This window comes from Portunus trituberculatus, chromosome 22, assembly GCF_017591435.1.
Source record: "Portunus trituberculatus isolate SZX2019 chromosome 22, ASM1759143v1, whole genome shotgun sequence".
Lineage (NCBI taxonomy): Eukaryota > Metazoa > Arthropoda > Malacostraca > Decapoda > Portunidae > Portunus > Portunus trituberculatus.
Genome location: NC_059276.1, coordinates 10,377,776 through 10,400,275, shown reverse-complemented (window position 1 = coordinate 10,400,275; position 22,500 = coordinate 10,377,776). Strand labels below are relative to the sequence as shown.

General features: G+C 41.2%; 1 protein-coding gene across 1 annotated transcript in view; it reads left to right on the top strand.

Moving 5' to 3' along the window:
• Nucleotides 1-22,500, top strand: part of LOC123507441 — a 106,719-nt gene that overhangs the window by 34,657 nt on the left and 49,562 nt on the right. The window lies entirely within an intron of this gene.

The window sequence follows — 22,500 nt, the reverse complement described above, 5'->3', positions numbered from 1 at the left end:
GAAAGACAGGAGGGAGGAGAGGAAGGAAGGACTCTGCGGGTCTTCGGAAGGAAAGGAGAGAAGGAGAGATTGAGTAGACGAGACTATATTTGGAGACACGGAGGGAGAGGGAGAGGGAGATAGAGAGGTGGTAGAGGAAACGAGAGAGAGATGGAGGAGATAACAATGGGAAAAGGACTGGAGGGAAAATGGACGAAAAAGTAGATGTAGATATAAATGAAATCACCACTGTCTCTCACTGTCTCACAATCTCACTGTCTCACTGCATCACTTCACCATCAGTAGCTTCTCACACTGTAGGCGTGTTTGGGAGCGAGGGAGAGGAGAGAGGGGCGGGAGTCACGTGCAGGCGTGTAGTAAGGCGTGTGTCACTCTCACCGCTTCTCTCCCAACACACGCCACACTCACACGACACTGCGACACTTGTAAATAACCAAACACGGATACAGGAGCGGACACGTGTTAACTGTGCCTCTGTGTCTGTCCGTGAGTCCCCGTGAGTGTCCGTGAATGTCCGTGAGTGTCCGTGTGTCCGTGCGTGCGTTTGGGAGCGTACGTGGCGCGTGCTAGCAGATCGCCCACGCGCAGGAAACTAAACGCGCGGGGAACAGACTCGCGCTACGCTGGTTCCGGTGGTGGTGATGGTGGTGGTGGTGGTGGTGGTGATGGGTCGGTGGAGGGGCGAGACGGGGAAGGGTCGTGGTTCCGGTGTGGGGGGGGTATGCCGGGGTGTGCGTTGGCGGGGTAGTGATGGAGGGGTGATAGAATGGGGGTGGAAGGGAGAGATTGAGTGATGGGTGAGTTACTGGTGTGTCTGTGTGTCTGTCTGTCTGAATGTATGTAAACTATGACCTGATATGGAAACAGTCTCAGTATTTCTCTTTTTCTAATTCTCTCCTCTTATTTTTTCTTTCCTTCTGTATTTCTTCCTTTCTCTCCTTTGCTTCTCTTCTTTTCTCCTCCTCTCCTTCTTCCTTTCTCTTCTCTTCCCTTGTCTTCTTTCCCTTTCTCTTCTTCTCTCTCCTTCTCTCCTTCTAATAAACAGTGATCCAGGTGAATTGAGCAGGTAACAGCAGGTGGCCGAAGGGAAGGAAGGAGGAAGGGAGGGAAGGAGGGAGTGTGGGAAGAAGAGAAGAAGGACGAAGAGAGGATGTGGGAAGAGGAAGAGGGGAGAAAGAGGTGGAGGAGGAGTAGTATTAGTCTGAGGAGGAGGAAGAGGAGGAGGAGGAGGAGGAGGAGGAGGAGGAGGAGGAGGAGAGGAAGTAGTGCCTGAGGGAGGAAAAAAGACGGAGGAAGGGAGAGAGACAGACATACAGACACTCAGACAGACAGACAGGACGGAAGCGAGTTAAAAGTAAAGAAATTATCAACGTACACACACACACACACACACACACACACACACACACACACACACACACACACACACACACACACACACACAATGGCCACATAATTGAGGAGAAAAACAAAGTGACGTTCCATTTTCTATCGCTACACGAGTTACGACCGAGTGAGCGAAGTCTGCCCTTAAAATTTCCGCCGAAGAAAACGTGATGTGAAATACTGATTTTGAAATTGAACAAAAAACGGGAGGAAATATCGAGAAAGAATGGGAAAAAGAGTTGCTTTGAGAATATTTTGAGATTTTTGGCGTATTTTAGCCTCTATTTTGACATATTTAGTTTAATTTACGTATTTCTAAGTTACTCAATAAAGAAAACGAGAAATAAATATTAATGAAAAATGGGAAAAGGAGTTGATTGAAAAATATTGAAAGAATCACAGTGAATGGAACAAAAAGAAGAGAAATAAATGAGTAAAGGAAGAATGAAATAGATTGCATTGAACTTAGAAGAGGAGGAAGAAGACAAAGAAGAGAAGAAGAAGGAAGAGGAGGAGGAGGAGACGGAGGAGGAGGAAGACATAATTGAAGTACAGATGATTGCGTGTCGTTATTTAAAGAAAGAAAGCGACAAAATTAAAGCAACACGAACTTAGATTAAGAAAGAGAGAAAATTTACACATGTCACAGTTAAAATAAGAGAGAGAGAGAGAGAGAGAGAGAGAGAGAGAGAGAGAGAGAGAGAGAGAGAGAGTGTCACACCGAGTCACACAAAGCAAAAGAAAAACAAACGGTAGAGAAAGAAGAAAGTGAATTGTGAAATAGCTCTAAATTAAAGAAAATTGTGAGAAAATACAACGAATCAGGGGGAGAAAAATCGACAAGAAGCATTGCAAGTGTGTGTGTGTGTGTGTGTGTGTGTGTGTGTGTGTGTGTGTGTGTGTGTGTGTGTGTGTGTGTGTGTGTGTGTGTGTGTGTGTGTCTTATTCACGATCTCTTATTTACTTCATATTAGGGAAAATTAGTCTCGTTTGCTCTGAAATACCGTTCAATTATGCACTTTTTGTATCTTCTTATGAGAGAGAGAGAGAGAGAGAGAGAGAGAGCTAATATCATTTCTTTCATTTCTTAAATCTTTTCTCTCTCTCTCTCTCTCTCTCTCTCTCTCTCTCTCTCTCTCTCTCTCTCTCTCTCTCTCTCTCTCTCTCTCTCTCAGCGGTCATTACTTCACCACTACAATTTTCCCTCCAGCAATAACCTCACCAGACATGTTTCCTCTCCTCCTTTTTTCCTCCTCCTCCTCCTCCTCCTCCTCCTCCTCCTCCTCCTCCTCCTCCTCCTCCTCCTCCTCCTCCTCCTCCTCCTCCTTCCTCTAAGTTCTGTGTGATTATTTAACTGTTGGGGAGGTGGAGTTAGTTCACAGGCTCACCATTAACCCACTTCACCACCATTGTCTTCATCACCAGTGTCACCACCAATGCCAACATCTTCACCATCACCTCAACCACCACCACGGCCACTCTTGTCATCACCATTCACTCCACACCTGAATAGTTTTAACGGTAGAGTGGTGTTGTTTTTTACTGGCGCTGCTGTTACTGCTGCTACTACTACTACTACTACTACTACTACTACTACTACTACTACTACTAGCTTTGTCTCACCACCTCTACTAGTCATTTAAGATTCACACGGTTTTGTCAATTACTTCTTACCTCCTTTAAATGTCGCTGCTTTGTTTATACCCTTACTGACGACAGCACACACACACACACACACACACACACACACACACACACACACACACAGCCATAGACTCGCACCCTCCCTTCACCCATTCACCCCATCAAGACACGCACACTTTCTCCCCCATTACTCTGACATCCCCACCAACACGCCCCTACTAGGATAGCGTGCGGGGGTGTTGCGTCATGGCATGGGTGGTGGTGGTGGTGGTGGTGGTGGTGGTGGTGTTGGCCCATAAACATTTAAAACATCATGGACGCTCCGGTTTGGTTAGTTTCCTTACTGTGTGTGTGATTGTGTGTGTTTGTGTGTTTGTGTTAGTGTTTTGCTAATTCGAGCGTTAATTTACGTGTTTTTTTATTGCCGTTAGATGCTTTTTTTTGTTGGTGTTTTCAATGTTTTTCGTCTGTTTTTTTTCTTTTTCGATATTTTTACCTGTGTGTGTAGTCATTCATCATTTCTGTGTTAAGGCATGTGGCTTTTATTTAATTAGTCATGCAGGTGAAAGCTAGCTCGACTCACTCCCAGTGGACGTGACTAATTAGAGAGAGAGAGAGACAGAGAGAGAGAGAGAGACAGAGAGAGAGAGAGAGAGAGAGAGAGAGAGAGAGAGAGAGAGAGAGAGAGAGAGAGAGAGAGAGAGAGAGAGAGAGAGAGAGAGAGAGAGAGAGAGAGAGAGAGAGAGAGAAAAAAAAAATACTTTAATCTCATAAAAAAAGAGAAAGCACAAAAAAATACAAAATCCACACAAAATGAACCTTTAGGCCTCAAACTGTGCCAGGTGGAGACGCGAGACATAATTCCAGGTTAATGAGAAGCCACACAGGTAAGGGCGGTACCTGTGAGGCGCCTTAATCCACTGAGGTTGAAGGTGCGAGGCGCTGCGGTCACACTAAAGAAGTCTTCCCTTAAACCAAGTCACGTTCATCCGTTTTCTATGATCCCCTTTGGCCTTAGCCTTGCCTTTGCCGTGGGAAATTTAGGTCCATATTCTGAAACGCTTGCCTCTCACCACGACTGTTTTCCAAGGCTACAGTAATGTTTAGCGGGGTTTTCAAGAGTGCTTCTCCATGTATTAAGGTAGAAATCTTGTCACTCTGCCTTTAGAAACATAAAAACACCTTGAAAACGCTTTGCTTTCTCGCCACGATTGTTTTTCAAGGTTACATGAATTATTAGCGGAGATTTCAAGAGTGTTTTACCAATTAATAATATAGAAATCTTGTCATTCTGCCTCTAGAACCATACAAACACCTTTAAAACACTTTGCTCTGTCACCACGATTGTTTTTCAAAGCCACAGAAATGATTAGAGGGTTTCTCCAGTTAATAATGTAGAAATCTTGTCACTCTGCCTATAGAACCTTAAAAACACCTTAAAAACCTCGTCTCAATTTAAATAAAACCTTTCTGAAATAGCGGAGGTGAAGCGCAGGAGTGTTTGAGAATACAAGCCTTATTCAGGGAAATGCACTAAAGGAGGGTTTTAGGGTGTTTAAGGGGTTTTTAAGGGGATAAGGGGTTTGGAGGTGAATTTAACGGTGTGCATATTCTAGGGTATCGTTTTAAGGGTGTTTTAAAGGGTGAGGGTTTTAAATGAGCATTTTTTTGGAGTGATTGTGACATTATTTTAATTTTTCTTAAGGGTTTGTGTTTTTTAGGACTTTTGAGAGAATTTGTTAGTTTTTAGGTATTTTTTTTATTTTATTTGATTTATTTATTTTGGTGTGTCTTTCTATTCATCTTTTTCTTTAATTTTTCTTTTTTTTTCTTTCTTTCTGTACTTTCTTTCGTTCCTTTTTTTCTCTTTCTTTTTGCTTACTTTCCTTCCTTCCTTCCTTCCTTGTTTTTTTCTTTCTTTCCTTCTGTCTTTCCCATTTTTTCCTTCTTTCCCTTTCTTTCATTCTTTCCTTCTTTCCTTTTCTTTCTTCTTTCAATTTTCTTCCTTCTTTTCTTCCTCTCTTTCTTTCTTTCTTTTCCTTCTTTTTTCTCTTTTCCTCCTTTTTCTCTCTTTTTCTGTCTTTCTTTCTTTCTTCCTTCCTTTCTACCAATCCACAGTTTAAAAATCGCACATTTAAAGGGACAAAACAAGGAAGAGAGAAACAAGGAGACAGAAAACAAGACACAAATTTAAAGAGACAGAAAAAAAAAGTGTTGAAAAGAAAATATTTGAAGATAAAACAAAAATAGGAGGAAAAATTAATTAAGAGTATAGAAGAGAGAGAGAGAGAGAGAGAGAGAGAGAGAGAGGGGAGCTAGAGGTGAGTGGCTTAAAGGGGAGGAGGAGAGGGGGAAGTGTGGGAAAAAGGGTTGTATGTAAGATTGCAGTTCCTTCCCCTTCTTCCCCTTCCCTCTTCCCTCTTCCCCTTCTCCTCCTCTTCCTCTTCCTCCTCCCCTCCCCCGTTCCCCTCCCCCATCAACGACGTGGAAATACCTGTGTGTGTCTGCCCTTCTTGAGGTTTCCGGTCATTCTCTCTCTCTCTCTCTCTCTCTCTCTCTCTCTCTCTCTCTCTCTCTCTCTCTCTCTCTCTCTCTCTCTCTCTCTCTCTCTCTCTCTCTCTCTCTCTCTCTCTCTCTCTTGCACCTTCCCACGCCCCTGTGTACCTGTACCGGAAGTGACGTCACATTCTGGACAACAGGTAAAGCTTGTAACGAGGCAAGGGAGGATATGGACCTGCAGTCTCCCCCCCTTCCCCTCTCTCTCTCTCTCTCTCTCTCTCTCTCTCTCTCTCTCTCTCTCTCTCTCTCTCTCTCTCTCTCTGTTGTTTTCGTTCTTCTAATTTATTTTTTTCATTTTTTTTCTATTTTTTTCTCTTCATTTTTTCTCTTTCTCAAAAAAATACGTAATTTCCTTTTTTTTCTTTTTTTTTTTTTTTTTTTTTTAGTAATGTAGAGTGGAAAAAGCTCTTGACCTTCTCGCTGTTCAAGGTGAGAGAGAGAGAGAGAGAGAGAGAGAGAGAGAGAGAGAGAGAGAGAGAGAGAGAGAGAGAGAGAGAGAGAACAAGTATATAGTCTTCTTTTTATATCTAAGTGTTGTTGAATAAACGAATCAAAATTAATAGTTTTCTTTATTCTTATAGTGAAATATAATAATAACAATAATAATAATAATAATAATAATAATAATAATAATAATAATAATAATAATAATAGTAATAATCCATCCTTAAAAGTAACATATATAATTATTTTAGTGATAACATTGATTACTAAAAGTTGAAGAGGATTTGTAACAGCGTATGGATGAAAATAATAAAACCAACACGTGTTATTTTTAAGTCACTGAGTTATGAACAAGACAAAATGAAAGATGGTTAAGATTTTTACAACTTCGATTTATTCTTCTCCCGGACGTGCATGGGAACTGGCGACTAAGTGGATCTCTTTTTTTTTTTTTTTTAGGTTATGCTACCCTTAGCTAGTTTTCCTTTCTTGTATAAAAGTTTTGTTATGTTACGATTTATTATGCTGTGTTACAATATGCTCCGCCATTATTGTCTGTGAGTTCTCTTCTGACCTTCACCACTTCACTTCACTTCACTTCACCACTTCACTTCTGACCTTCACCACCTCACTTCACCATCTCACTACTCCATTTCAATTCACCTCATCACTTCACTTCACTTTCGACCTTAACCACTCCACTTCACTTCACTTCTGACCATCACCACCTCACCACTTCACTCCACCACTTCATTGCTTCCCATACTTAGTGAAATACTCTTCCATCGTCAACACCTTCTCGCCTCTCTGCACTTCTTGTACCCTTGACATGTATTCCGCAGTTGTCAGTCGCTGTGGGAAGACTCCGTGCTTAGGTACTCCTTTGTCAACATGTAAACCTTCCTCGCCTTGCAAATAGTGGTCAGGAAAGCAAGGGTTTGAAAGAGAGGCGATGGAACTTTTGTCTTCACTGTCCCCTTTATCACTTGACTGGAATAAACTGTCTAGAGGAGGAGTGTTAGGCTCAGAGAGGCTATACCCATCGTCTTCACTACTTCCTTTCTCTCCTTTGAAGTAATAATGGTCAGGAAAGCAAGGGTTTGAAACGGAGGCGCTGGAACATTTGTCTTCACTGGCCCCTTTATCACTTGACTGGGAGAAGCTGGCTAGAGGAGGAGTGTTAGGCTCAGAGAAGCTATACCCTTTGTCTTCACTACTTCCTTTCTCTCCTTTGAAGTAATAGCGGTCAAGGAAGCTAAGGTCGGAGTAAGAGTAGCTGGACCCTTTGTCTTGACTGTTAGCTTGCTTCCCCACTTTGAAATCTCGACCACCGCAGTGCTTGCAGACCTTACCGGCGTCAGACAGGAAGGCCTCAGGGTGCTTCCTCCTACACATGTCATTACTACACTGCAGAGGTCCCGGGAATGACCTGCTGGCGAACATAAAAGACAGGTCCTTTCCTTCTTTCTTGTCCTCTAAGATCTCCTTGAAAACTGACTCGGTACATTGTGAATCGTTGGAGTGCTCTGCCTTGCTCTTCCTATACGTGTCAATCATTTGCTGGAGAAGGTCATTTGGTTTCGTAGAGTCAGTGTTCTCTAATCGTCTTGCTTCGGAGATCTCAAAAGCGACTAGTTCCCGCCACTCTTCCTCTTGGAAACCTCAACTTCCCAGGGCGCCTTTCTGCGGGAGGCCACAAGGGCGCAGATTCCGTGGCTCTTCGGGCGTGGCGTGTCGTAGTGCTGGTTTGGAAATTGGAGAGTCTTTCGAGTGCCTTTCTTCTGTCGCCGCTGGTGGTGCAGTTTCCTCTTCACTTTCTGTTGTGGCTCGTGTTTGGTGCCTTTAATTTTGATGAACATGGTCTGGCTGTGAGTTTGTGTGACTGTTGTTGTTGTTGTTGTTGTTGTTGTTGTTGGTGGTGGTGGTGATGGTGATGGTGGGGGTGCTGTTGTTGTTGATGATTATCCCTTTGTCTTTCTGTGTCTATAAAACTTCGTCTTTTCTTCTTTTTCTTGATTTGAGCTTGTATTGCTAAATCTTGTTCTTCTTTGTCCTCTCACTTCCTCTCTTTAATTTATCCACACTTCTTTTCTTCTTCCTGTTTCTCCTTTTCCTTTTTTCTCACAGCGTCAGAAGGAAAAACACATCTCGTTCCTTCCAGCGCTGTGTTTGACCAGAAACTAACACACAACACGCTCTCTACAACCACACTAATCCTTGTACTTCCTCACTATGGAATCTTAACAGCATCAATACCGTATCTCCACCAGTTACTAAAGGCTGATCTTCACTATGACGCTTTGAACACACCCTTGTCTTTATTCTCAGTTCATGTACGTGACTGATAGGAGAGTACACTACACTATGTAAATATTAGAGGGTGTACAGTCTTCTAATATTTGCTACTGTATAATCTTTCTCAGTAGTAGTAGTAGTAGTAGTAGTAGTAGTAGTAGTAGTAGTAGTAGTAGTAGTAGTTAAGAAAAAAAGGATGAAAAGAAGATAGAAAGAGAAAATTAAATCAAAATGAAGGTAGTATATTTTTTGCTTTAGTTGCCCACTTAACTGAAAGAAATACACGTTTTCTATAATGAAGAAAAAGACCAGAGACTATTATTTTTACCCTCTCTCTCTCTCTCTCTCTCTCTCTCTCTCTCTCTCTCTCTCTCTCTCTCTCTCTCTCTCTCTCTCTCTCTAACGCAGGAATCACGTGAGAAGCAGATATCAAATAAAAAAACACATACACAACAAAACACAGCCCATAAAACCGTCAATACTTATATAAAAACCAGAAATATCACCCTTACATCCCTCCCAGTATAGCACTATGATGCCCTCCCCTTCAAAATACATTAGTCTGTCCTTTAATGCTCTTTTTATCCGTTTTCTATGATCAGACTCGTGTTGGAAGAATTGCTATCAGGAAATGAGTCGTTTTGTATCTTGGCGTTTGTTGATACGTGTGATAAGGGAGAGAGAGAGAGAGAGAGAGAGAGAGAGAGAGAGAGAGTGTGTGTGTGTGTGTGTGTGTGTGTGTGTGTCTGTGTGTGTGTGTTATCAGTGCTTTGTTCTTTGTGTTAGATAAGGGCCATTGTTGTTGAGAGCGCTCTTGTCTGCCTTTCAAGAATCCCCTGTTCGAATCCCTCTCACTTTTCCTTATTATTGTTATTATTATTATTATTATTATTATTATTATTATTATTATTATTATTATTATTATTATTATTATTATTATCATCATCATCATTACTATTATTATTGTTGTTTTTGTTGTTATTAAAATTTTTACATAGGAAACAAAGGATGCTGAACACTAATACGTCTACACACACACATACACACACACACACACACACACACACACACACACACACACACACACACACACACACACACACACACACGACCTACCTGTCTCTGTTTACTAATTGCCTTATTACCTGAGTGTCTCGCGATGCAGTTGATGTTCAGGTGAGAGAGAGAGAGAGAGAGAGAGAGAGAGAGAGGGAGAGGGAGAGGGAGAAGCAGGTTAATTGGTCACTCAGCCAGGTAACACCGGAAAATTACCTGTATTTGTGATAAGAAAATGATGCTATGATAAAAATAAGAATAAAATGTTGGTGTTTTGATTTTTATCTTGTTATTTTCATTATTGTCATTGTTTTTGATTATTTGTCTTTTTTTTTCTTTCTTTGGGATTGTTTTGTCATTTGTTGAGGTTAATTAGTGAAAAGAGATGGTAAAGAAAATAACTCCTTTTTTGTAATATCTAATAGTTTTTATAATTTCTCTCTCTCTCTCTCTCTCTCTCTCTCTCTCTCTCTCTCTCTCTCTCTCTCTCTCTCTAAATTTGTGGTCAAGGCGCATCTTTGTGGTTTGTTGCCGGGTCAGAGGTCAAAGGTCACAGTTGGGTACAGGGGTGGAGGTCACAGTGTCAAGTGGGCACGCGAGGAGCTGGGGACAGAGCATGACCTTTGGAGGAGGAGGAGGAGGAGGAGGAGGAGGAGGAGGAGGAGGAGGAGGAGGAGGAGGAGGAAGAGGAGGAGAAGGAGATGATGGTAATGTTAGGTGTAAATGAAAATGAAGGTCGTAAAGAAGGAAGAGGAGAAGGAAGGAAGGATGGAAGGAGAGAGGAAGGGAAGGACGGAAGACAGGAGATTGAAAGAAGGAGATGAAAAGGAGAGAAGAGAGGAAGAGTGAGACGAAAGAAGAGAAGAGAAGGTAAAGAAACAATGAAAAAAATGTATCTATCTCTCTCTTTCTCCTTCTCCTTCCCACTCTTCTCTTTTTTCTTCTCCTTTCACTCTCTCTCTCTCTCTCTCTCTTTTTCCCTCCCTCTCCCTCCCTCTCCCTCTCCTCTCCCTCTCCCTCTCCCTCTCCCTCTCCCTCACATTAACGACCAAATTGCCTCGTTTAGTCATTAACTTCTTTCTCTCGCCGCTGTCTGCCTTTCTGGAGTCGCGCTTTGCATGTTCAAGATTAATCACGAGTTTTTTTCTTTTTTTTGCGTGAGTAATTTGAGGTAGTATGAAAAAGCGACGATTATTGTTATTATTTTGAGACCTTCTACTCTTTCCGTGTGTGTATTGTTGTTGTTGTTGTTGTTGTTGTTGTTGTTGTTGTTAATTTTCTTCTTCTTTTGTTTCTTCTTGTTCATTTTCTCTTTTTTCCTTCTTTTTGTTCGTCTTGTTTTTTGTTCTTGTTCTTGTTCTTCTTCTTTTTCCTTTGTTTCTTCCTCATCTTCTTTTTTCTTCTTCTTCTTCTTCTTCTTCTTCTCCTTTACTCATGTGTTTACTTATTAATTTCTTGTTTTATTTTAGATATTATTCTTTTCTTTCTCTCGCTTCTCTCTTTTTTCTCTTTTCTTCCTTTCTTTCCTTCTCATCTCATTCCATTTCATTTCAAATACTGTCATGTCTTTTCTATTTTTTTCTGCTTTTCTCCTTTTTCACTCTTATTCCCTTTCACTTTCATTCCTTACCTTTTCTTCCTTCTACTTTGCTATTCCTTTCCCTTCATTTCCTTATCCTCCTTTTCATCACCACTGCACTCCCAACCCCTTCTCCCTTCCCTCACCTTACCCTTCGCTACCTTATCAATGCAATTTCCAATATGTATTCCACTCCATACACGGCAGGTAAAGGAGAAAGGTACGGGAGGAGCGCAGGTGATGGTGTCTTGCAGGTGAGAGCTGGAGCAAGGCGGCAGGAAGGGAGGGCTCATCTGACGTGCAATTAAAGGCGCTAAGTGGGAGATCGGAAGCTGCGAATTAATCTCATTTAGTTAGGCGTTAAAAAAAACAACCTCCTTCCTCGTTTTCTTTTTCCTTGAGGTGGAATGACGTGATAAAAAAAGTTGGGCATGTTTAATTCTTTTGTTTCTCTCTCTTAACTTAATACTCTCTCTCTCTCTCTCTCTCTCTCTCTCTCTCTCTCTCTCTCTCTCTCTCTCTCTCTCTCTCAGTAACCACCCAAGAGAGAGAGAGAGAGAGAGAGAGTTGAATCACAGCATCACAACTTAGAGCAAAATACAAAAGGAAGTCAAACAATTTACAAAAAAAAAAAAAAAAAACAGGATATGTGTTTTTGCCAAGCCTGTCCTTGCCTCGCCAAACACTCCATTAGCGGGTGGGGGACGAGGCGAGGGCGTGGCGGACTTTGGGGCGTGGGGGAGTGATGGGTGGGCGAGGCAGCAAGCAGGGAAAAGAGAAGAGTGGAAGCAACAGACGGATAGATAAATGAGGCTAAGAATTGCTGGGTTAATGAGTGCGAGGTTGAAGGTTAGAGATAATGATAACGTTACACAGAGAAAGAATGACGGAAAACAACTGCATTTATTACGGTGAAGAGTGAATGTCGCAGTGTTTATAACAAAAATTTCTGAGTACCAGCTTAGTTTGGTTAAGTTAAGCTAGGCATCGAAAAGACATACAGAAATAGGAGATAAAAAAGGAAATACGGAATAGTAGGAAGAAGTTAAAAGCAGAAGAGAGTAGGAAAGAATTATAGAGTAAGAAGTAGAAGAAAGTCGGATTTAAGTTACATTAGGCAGTGAAAAGACAGATAGTGATAGAAAATAGAAGAAAAAGGAAATACGGAGGAGTAGGAAGAAGTTAAAGGCAGAAGAGAGTAGGAAAATATTATAGAGTAATAAGTAGAAGAAAGTCGGATTTAAGTTACGTTAGGCAGTGAAAAGACAGATAGAAAAGTAGGAGAAAAAGGAAATACAGAAGAGTAAGAAAGAGTCAAAGGCAGAAGAGAGTAAGAAAAGTATTAGAGAGTAAGGAGTAAAAAAAAGAAAGTCAGAGGAAGGAGTAGAAAGGAATAGATAGAATAGAATAAAGAATAGAAAGAGAGAAATAGGCAGTAAGTAAAGTAGGCAAGTGTGGGTTCGCAGAAGAGAGCAAGAAAGTATTAGAAGGTAAAGAATAGAATAAAAAAGCCAAAAGGAGTAGAAAAAGAATAGGTAGAATAGAATTGAGAGTAAAAGAGAGAGGGAGAGAAAGAGGCGATAAGTAATGTAAGCACGTGTGGGTTCAAAGTTCACGTTTTTAACTTTGTCATTATGCTGTAAAAAAGAAAATATTGATTCCCTTTCCGCCTCTCAGCCCGCGTCAGCCCCCTCACCTGTCCTCATTAGTCTAGGTGAGGCGCCCAGGTGGTCATTACCTATGCAAACCTGTCGAGCCTGCAGGTGTGTGCCCAGCGGGGAAGCCTCGGCTCTTGTTGCTTCTTGGCCTTCTTCCTGTTAACCTCTCACCTCTTCATGTTCCCGTGTTGACCCTATGACACACACACACACACACACACACACACACACACACACACACACACACACACACAGAAAGAGAGAGAGAGAGAGAGAGAGAGAGAGAGAGAGAGAGAGAGAGAGAGTGTGTGTGTGTGCATTGTTCTCACACACACTACATTTAATTCACAAGCAGTAAAGTCAAAAAGTCAAGACCCACCACTTTCCTCAGGGCTTTCCCACACCTGGACATGTGCAGGTATAAACACACCCAGGTACAGACGTAGGGCTCCTCTACATACCCTCCCCTGCACCCTTGCCTGCGTGAGGGCGCCTGATAAGATCCACGAGGGAAGGGCAGGTAGGAAGGGCAGGAAGGGACCCAGGAAGAGGCCGGGCAGGTTCCACGCAGGTCAGGTGAAGCCAAGGTGAACTTAACCTGGAATACATTAAGGTGATAGTCTGATAGGCTGATAAGAGGCGCAGGTAACGAGATCGTGAGTAAACACCTATGGAAATGAGTTAAAACAGGCTTTTCTCTTTTGTTGTTGATGTTATTTATGTGTGTTTTTGTTGTTGTTGATGTTACTTATATGTGTTTTTGTTATATGTATGTGTTTTTGTTTTTATTTGTGTTTTTTTGTTGTTGATGTTATTTATATGTGTTTTGTTGTTGTTGATGTTCGTACTTGACATGTTAGAGAGGAAGTTTGAGTTAGTGAGGCGAATAAGTGTGGTGAAGTAATGGAATGCATTTTTACTATGAGTTTTGGGTGTTGTTAGACGATTTTACTGACATTAGGAAGGGTCTATGGAGGTCAGAAGTTTAATAGCCAGTCTTAACTATTTTAATCCTACATAAGTTTCTGAAGCTGTATGAAATCACCAGATAGTAAACAGAATAAATAGGAAAACATGTCATTGGAGTTAGACTGTTGCACTTACTGAAATAATACAGCAGAGTTAAATGAATAAGCCAAATTGATAGAAATATGATTAAAGGAGGAACTATAATAGATGAAGAGTGTGGTGAAGGCTTAAGGAAAGAAAGATTGTTGATAAGGAGGGCGGGTTCCACGGGGATCAGGTGAGCGCCAGGTAAGATTTAGATGATAGCAAGGTAGATGAGAGATAACAGATGAATTGATAAGAAATGCGTTCAATTCAAATTAATCCCTTTAAAACCAAGACGTGTTTCCATATTCTGCATAATATCTGGTGATTCTATGCAGCTTCGGAAACACATATAGGGATTCAAATAGTGAAGAGTGTGGCCATTAATCTTCATAATGTTAGTAAAACGGTTTCGTACACAAATCACAAGGTAAAAATGTGTCCCAGTACTGAGGGGATAAATTCAAGGAAAATACATAATCTTTTCTAATATAAAGTATTTGGGTAAGGTAACAATAGTAAATAACAAAGAAAATCAATAATAAAACTAATAGAGATCACAAAAAATAAGAAAAATCAAGAAAAGAGAAAAAAATATATAAACGAATGAAAATATAATGACTTTGTAGGGATAAATTAATCTCTCTGTCTGTCTCTATGTATGTATGTCTCTATGCATATTACTTACATACATACATACATACAGACAGACAGACATACACGTGATATTTCCTTCCCAGTTCTCAGCATCCTATCTCCATTTTTCCCTCTTTCTCTCCCTCTCCTCTTTCTTTCCTTCCCTTTCTTCTCTCCTCTCCCACCCTCCATCCGTCTCTCCATTCCACGCCGGCGCTGTCAAAGGGTTGGAGGGAGAATGACAGAGGAGGAGGAGGAGGACGAGGAGGAGGACGAGGAGGAGGACGAGGAGGAGGAGGAGGAAAGGGTAGAATGTGAGGAATGTTGTGGAGGGAACTGGTGGCTTCTCTCTCTCTCTCTCTCTCTCTCTCTCTCTCTCTCTCTCTCTCTCTCTTTTGTTTACACACACACACACACACACACACACACACACACACACACACACACACACCGCGTAGTGTAGTGGTTAGCACGCTCGACTCACAATCGAGAGGGCCAGGTTCGAATCCCGGTAAGCGGCGAGGCAAATGGGCAAACCTCTTAATGTGTGGGGTGTGTTCACCTAGCAGTAAATAGGTACGGGATGTAACTCGAGGGGTTGTGGCCTCGCTTTCCCGGTGTGTGGAGTGTGTTGTGGTCTGTCCTACCCGAAGATCGGTCTATGAGCTCTGAGCTCGCTCCGTAATGGGGAAGACTGGCTGGGTAACCAGCAAACGACCGAGGTGAATCACACACACACACACACACACACACACACACACACAAACACACACACACACACACTATTAGTCGTCGTCGTGGTTGTCCTCCTCCTCCCCCTCTTCCTCCTACTCCTCCTCCTCCTCCTCCTCCTCCTCCTCCTCCTCCTCTTTAGTGTTTTTCTCCTTCCTTTATCGGCTCCCCTTTTTCCATCAGCTCTTCCAACATATCCTCCTCCACTGTATAGGGAGGAGGAGGAGGAGGAGGAGGAGGAGGAGGAGGAGGAGGAGGACTTGAATATGTTGAAAAGTCATCCAATTACTTTCCTTTTGCTTCAAGTATTCTCAGGAGAAGTTTTTTGTCCCTTTGTTGCTCTCTCTCTCTCTCTCTCTCTCTCTCTCTCTCTCTCTCTCTCTCTCTCTCTCTCTCTCTCTCTCTCTCTCTCTCTCTCTGTGCGGAAGTATTCATTTTCGGTTCTGGGGATTTAACGAAGTGCAACCCGGCACGCGAGGGGGATTAGAGAGAGAGAGAGAGAGAGAGATTTGTTTCGTTTTCTTTATTTTATTTTCTATTTTTCATCATTGTTGCTTTTTATTTTCCTCCTCCTACTCTTCTACTTAATTTTCTTCCTCCTCCTCCTCCTCCTCCTCCTCCTCCTCCTCCTCTTCCTCCTCCTCCTCCTCCTCCTCCTTCTTCTTCTTCTTTTTCTTTTTCTTCTTCTAATTTTTCTTCTCTTTCCTTCTTCTCTTCTTTTCTTCTTTCTGTTCCACCATTTATACTGCAAACACACACACACACACACACACACACACACACACACACACACACACACACACACACACACACACACACACATACAGGATCAAGTCACAAATCCCTTGCGTGCGGGAGGAAGCGTGGCAAGGAAGAATGGGATCTTCTCTCCTTCCTCCTCCTCTTCCTCCTCCCCTTTACTCACGCCCCCAATCTCCTTCCTTGACACGATCCTCCTCTTAGTAGTACTGGATTCCCTTTATTCCTTCCGGAGTGGGATTAAGGCGCCCTCTTATATTAAATAGGATCAACTAAGCTTCCAGTGTTTCTATGGTCGTTATTTCACTTATATTAATTTTTTTCTGAGTAATATAATGTTTTATTTCTTTTTTTCTTATTTTCCTTTCTTTCATGTTTTATTTCTTGTTTTCTTTCTCTTTCTCTTTCAATTTTATTTTTGTTGTGTTTTCCTTATTTTTCTTTTTGTTTCGTGTTTTATTGATGTTTTTTTTCATTTTTTTCTTTTTCTTTGTTTTGTTCTGTTTTCTCTACTTTTTGTCTTTCTCCAAGTGAAATTTTTATAGTTTTCTCCTTTTCTTCATTTTCTTCATCTATTTTCTTCCTCTACTTATATTTGCTTTCTCTGTTTCTTATCTATGAAGTGATATGCGTATAATCTCTCTCTCTCTCTCTCTCTCTCTGTAACAACAACAATAACAACAATAATAATAATAATAATAATAATAATAATAATAATAATAATAATAATAATAATAATAATAATAATAATAATAATCATTCTCTCACAAGTTAATGACGCGTATAAGACCATGACCTCTATACACTACGAGAACAAGGCCCTGTTTTGCTTATCATTGTTCCCACTAAGAGAGAGAGAGAGGTAAGAAGTTGAAGTGATGATAATAGAGGGAATGGAAGAGTTGAAGGGAGCGTGTAAGAAAGGGAGGAGGAATAAAAGGAGGAAGGGAGGAGGAATAAAGGGAGGAAGGGAGGAGGGTGGGAAAGTTAGGAAAAGAAGAGAGGGGATGATAAAAGCGACCTTGTTGTTGTTGTTGTTGTTGTTGTTGTTGTTGTTGTTGTTGTTGTTGTGTTTTTTATACTGTGATTTTCTTTATACTACTACTACTACTACTACTACTACTACTACTACTACTACTACTACTACCACTACCAGTACCACCACTACTACTACTACTACTACCACCACCACCACCACCACCACCTACCAATACTACTACTACTACTACCACTACTACTACTACTACTACTACTACTACTACGACTGAGACAACAAGAGAAGTGGTCGTAACTCCTCATGGCCACTACCTTTATCAGAAAATATGGACACGATAGCAATCATAGAGGAGGAGGAGGAGGAGGAGGAGGAGGAGGAGGAGGAGGAGGAGGCGTGGGAGAGGAACTCAGAAAACCTTACAATTACGGAAACTTTTGCATGACACACTAGTATTTCCTCCTCCTCCTCCTCCTCCTCCTACTGTTGCCATTGTCATCCTTTTCCTATTTATTATTTTTTTTCTGTCATTCTCCTCTTCATGTTTACTTTTTAATGTAATGGAAGGTAAATTGAAGGAGAGATAGCAGTAATTAGTATTCTCTTGTTTTTTTTTCTTTTTTCTTTTTCCCTTCCTTCATATTGTTTTTATATATTCTTTCTTTTTTGTTGTTGCTGGTTTGGTCTTTCTTGTGTTCTTTGTATCTTTATTCTAGTTTTCTTCCTTTTTTTTTCTTCGTTTGCTTCATTTCTTTCCTTCTCTCCTTACCTTAACTTTATTCTACTTTCTTTAATTTCTTCCTTCTTTCCTTCTTTTTCCTCCTTCTCTCTTCCTATCATATCTTACCTCCCTATTTATCATCCCCATCTATATATTTACTCTATTTCCTTCATTTCTTCTTTCTTCCTTCTTTTTTTCTTCTTCATGGTCCGAATTCAAAAACTATTTTTCAAGGCCATAAAGATGATTAGCGGGATTTTCAAGAGTGTATCTCCAATTAATAATGTAGAAATCTTGTCATTCTGTTTGTAGAACCTTAAAAACTTGTTTAGAAACGCTGTTGTCTCTCACCACGACTAATTTTCAAGGCCACAGAGATGATTAGCGGGGTTTTCAAGAGCGTTTTCCCAGTTAATAATGTAGAAATCTTATCACTCTGCCTTCAAAACCTTAAAAACATACTTAAAAACGTTCTTCTCTCTCACCACTGTTGTTTTATAAGGCCACAGAGATGAATAGCGGGTTATTCAAGAGTGTTTCACAGTTAATAATGTAGAAATCTTGTCACTGCCTCTAGAATCGTAATAACACCTTTAAAGATTCATGTACATGTAAATAAAGCCTTTTGAAATAGTGGAGGTGAAGCGCAGGAGTGTTTGAGAATACGAACATAAGATACCACTGAAAGGGCCAAAAGAGTTGCTGCTGCTGGATCTTCCTTTGTGTTCCCTTGTGTTGCGTCTCTCCTTCCTCCCTCCAGTCCATTCCTTATCGCCAAAAGTCACTCAATCCTTCACGGTTCCTTTGTCCTTCGGGAAATACCTGTGCACGGACTCACCTGGGGAGGGAAAGGGAGGGAAAATTAGAGGAAAATGACGATACAATAAGTTAATGAGCGAAAGAATATTGAAACAGAAAGAAAAGTCACGTTTCATTATTTGTTTCGTTTTTTTTTATTGTTTGGTGTTTTTATTTTGATTTTTCAGGTGTATTATTTATTTATTTTCTGTATTTACCAGAGAGAGAGAGAGAGAGAGAGAGAGAGAGAGAGAGAGAGAGTCTTCGATATATTTCCCAACTGTCAGCGGGAGGAAAAAAAGGAAATAATAGGGAAATGGAGAGGAAATTATCTGGCCTTGCATTTCAGAAGTAAGGAAAAGAGGAAAAGAAAAGGAAAAGGGAACAAAATGAAAATAAAGATAAAAAAGAGCCAACTTTAATTTTCCTTCACACACACACACACACACACACACACACACACACACACATCTGTCTTCATGCCATATTTACCTATCGTGTCTGTCTGTCTGTCTGTTTGCCTGTTTAACCGCGACCGCCTGTGTGTGTGTGTGTGTGTGTGTGTGTGTGTGTGTGTGTGTGTGTGTGTGTGTGTGTGTGAAGAAAAGTAAAAGCTCACAAAAATTCTCCTCCTCCTCCTCCTCCTCCTTCTTCTCCTCCTCCTCCTCCTCCTCCTCCTCCTCCTCCTCCTCCTCCTCCTCCTCCTCCTCTAATCCACGTCATGTTCCTTCTTTTATTTTCTCTTTTTTCTCCTCATTTACTCTCATCAGTCTCCTCTCCCTCCTTCTCTCCCTGCTCCTCTCCCTCTCTTCTCTCCCTCTCTTCTATCCCTTTCATCTTTATCTTTTGTTTCTCTCTATTTATTTTCATCATTCTTTTTTTTATTTTTGTTGTTCTTGAGTGTCTAATTATCTCTGTCTCTCTCTCTCTTCTCTTCTTTCTCTTCTTCTTTTCTATTTTCTTTCATCAATTTTCTTTGTGTTTTCTTTTTTTTTTCGTTTTTCTTCTTTGATTCACTAGTTAGTTTATTTTGTTTTCAGTTTTTCTTATTCCTTCTTTCTTCATTGCATTATTTTCTTTCTTTCATCTTTATTTCTATCTTCTTTCTGTTTTTTTTCCTTTTGTCTTCTCATTTCTTCATTTCTTCCTTACTTTTCCTTTTCTTGCTTTCTTTATCCCGTTCCTTCATTCTTCTCCATCTTCCTTCATCCTTTCCTTCTCTCGTTCAATCCTTCTTTCCTTCCCCACAAAATCTTCACCACCACCACCACCACCACCACCACCACCTTCTCCTTCACCTCCCCCATCGCCTCCTTCAGAAATGTTTAGCGTCATGCCTCGCCTCCCTCACATGACTCACTGTCCTGTTGTTTCCACCGTCCCATCACACTTTTCTCTTCCACCACCACCACCACCACCACCACCAGCGCTGCCTTACAATCAGCAAAGGTCCAAGCGGCGTTCACAGCCCCTTAGGAACTCCTGCTGTGGAAGGCCTGTGTCGGGTTATGCTCCACTGCCCCCATTGGTTGCGCTTCTCCTCCTCCTCCTCCTCCTCCTCCTCCTCCTCCTCCTCCTTCTTCTTCTTCTTCTTCTTCTTCTTCTTCTTCTTCTTCTTCTTCTTTCTTCTACCTTTTTTTCTATTTTCGTCTTAAAGTTTTTTTTTTCTCTCTCTCTTGTTGTTGTTGTTGTTGTTGTTGTTCTTCTTCTTCTCTTCTTCTTCTTCTTCTTCTTCTTCTTCTTCTTCTTCCTGTTCCTCTTCTTTCTTCTTCTTTCTTGTACTTTTTTTTTCTATTCTCATCTTAAATTTGCTTTTCTCTATCCTTATTGTTGTTGTTGTTGTTGTTGTTGTTGTTGTGTCTTCTTTTTCTTCTGCTTCTTCACCATCTTCAATTACGTAAAGAGAGAGAGAGAGAGAGAGAGAGAGAGAGAGAGAGAGAGAGAGAGAGAGAGTATGGCATGTCTATTTATCATCAATTTGTGAGATATTAACCAACTTTATTCCCTAACCTAACGATATGGCGCTTCCTGTGTGTGTGTGTGTGTGTGTGTGTGTGTGTGTGTGTGTGTGTGTGTGTGTGTGTGTGTAGAGGAAACATGCGTTGAATATTCCAACTGTTATCTCTCGCACCCACTTACTCCATATCCTCTTCCTCTTCCTCTTCCTTCCACGCCCTTCTCTTTCTCGCCCTCCTTCTTCCCACGCCTGTTACTCCTCCCCCTTTCCTTCCCTCCTTCCCTCCCTCCCTCCTGTTACTATTTTAATCCTTTCTTTCTTTTTTCTTTATTCTTTCAATTTGTCCTTTTTCTGATTCTCTCTACCTTTTCACTCTTTCCCTTATTTATTATACTCGTTTTTTTATTTTCTTACTCTATTTCTTCCATTTCTCTCTTCTTTTTCCTTATTCCCTTTCCATCAACTGTTTTCTTCTTCTTTTCCTTCGTTTCTATTATCATTTTCTCCTAATTCCTCCCATTCCAGTCTTTTTCCTCTTTTATTTATTAATTTTCTTTCTTCCTAACTTTTTTTCTCTTCCTTCTTCCTTCCACACCTTTCCATCTTTATTAACAGTCTCCTCCTTTCCTTCCTTTCATCTCTTCCTTCCTCTTCTCCCATCTAATCTCTCTCTCTCTCTCTCTCTCTCTCTCTCTCTCTCTCTCTCTCTCTCTCTCTCTCTCTCTCTCTCTCTCTCTCTCTCTCTCTCTCTCTCTCTCTCGTCCAATTCTTTCCCATCTCCTTCTGGTTTCCAAAGTCACGGGAAATAGTATAGGAAGAATTGATGGGAAATTGCTGTCCTTGAAAATGGAGGAGGAGGAGGAGGAGGAGGAGGAGGAGGAGGAGGAGGAGGAGGAGGAGGAAGAGGAAAAAGGATAGGTGAGCCAGAAAAGTAATTGAATAGAAGTGTTTTAATGGGAAAAGTTTTAAGGGAAATTGAAATCAGAAGAAAAGAAAGGAAAATTTGTGATAAAGCGAGGAAAAATGAAGATAGTGAGGGAGAAAAGAGTGAAATGAAGACAGTGATGGTGGTGAAGATGAGAATAATGATAGTGATAGTGGTGAAAATGAGATAAAGATGAGTAATGATGGTGATGATGAAGATGAGAATAATGATGGTGATGGTGAAGATGAGAGTAATGATAGTGATGGTGGTGAAGATGAGAGTAATGATGGTGATGGTGGTGAAGAAGAGAGTAATGATAGTGGTAGTTTTAAAGGCATTATCGTCTGTCTACTGTAAAGTGGCTCTTGAATCTCAATTAGAATGGTGTCCCAGGAATGTCTAGTTGTCAGATCTTGAGGAAAACACTGAACTATCCTTGTAATAAGTGCATTGATCAACAGAAATTAAGTATTAGCCACGTAAATCAAGTACTTTATCAATAAGCTACAATATATTTGAAATCCAGGAGACATTTTAGTGTAGACAGACTTATAAGAGTGTCTAGTTGTCAGATCTTGAGGGAAACTGTGAGCTACCTTTGTAATAAGTGCATTAATCAACAGAAAACAAGTATTAGTCGCATAAATCAAGTACTTTATCAATAAGCTGCAATATATTTGAAATCCAGGAGCCATTTTAAGGTAGACAGACTTATGAGAGTAGACGTGATGGTAGTGGTGGTGGTGGTGGTGGTGGTGGTGGTGATGGTGGTGGTAACAGGTGGCGGCACAGATAGCCAGGTAATCAAGCGGCCAGGTAGTGAGGTGGCCAGGTTGTCAAGGTGTCAGTAGGATGCCCAGGACTCCCTTGAGAAGGATCCTAGGAACCATTAAGGACATTATCCCAAGTGGTGGACGGTGGAGATGTTTCCTGTACACACACACACACACACACACACACACACACACACATCCTTCATTTTCTCTCCAATTATCATCTATTTCATCTTTCCTCCTCCTCCTCCTCCTCTTCCTCCTCTTCCTCTTCTTCTTCTTCCTCTTCTTTCTATTCCTCTTCCTTCTTTAAGCATCACATGTCATCTTCTCTTCCATTTCTCTCCTCCTCCTCCTCCAGTCTTGTTCTTTCCTTCCTTTCCTCCTCCTCCTCCTCCTCCTCCTCCTCCAGGCGCTGCCCATTCGTGGGAAAACACAGATACCTCCTACATCCCACTTTACTCTCCCTCTCTCCCTCTCTCCCTCTCCCTCTCCCTCTCCCACTCATTTCATTGTCTCAGGAAATTATAC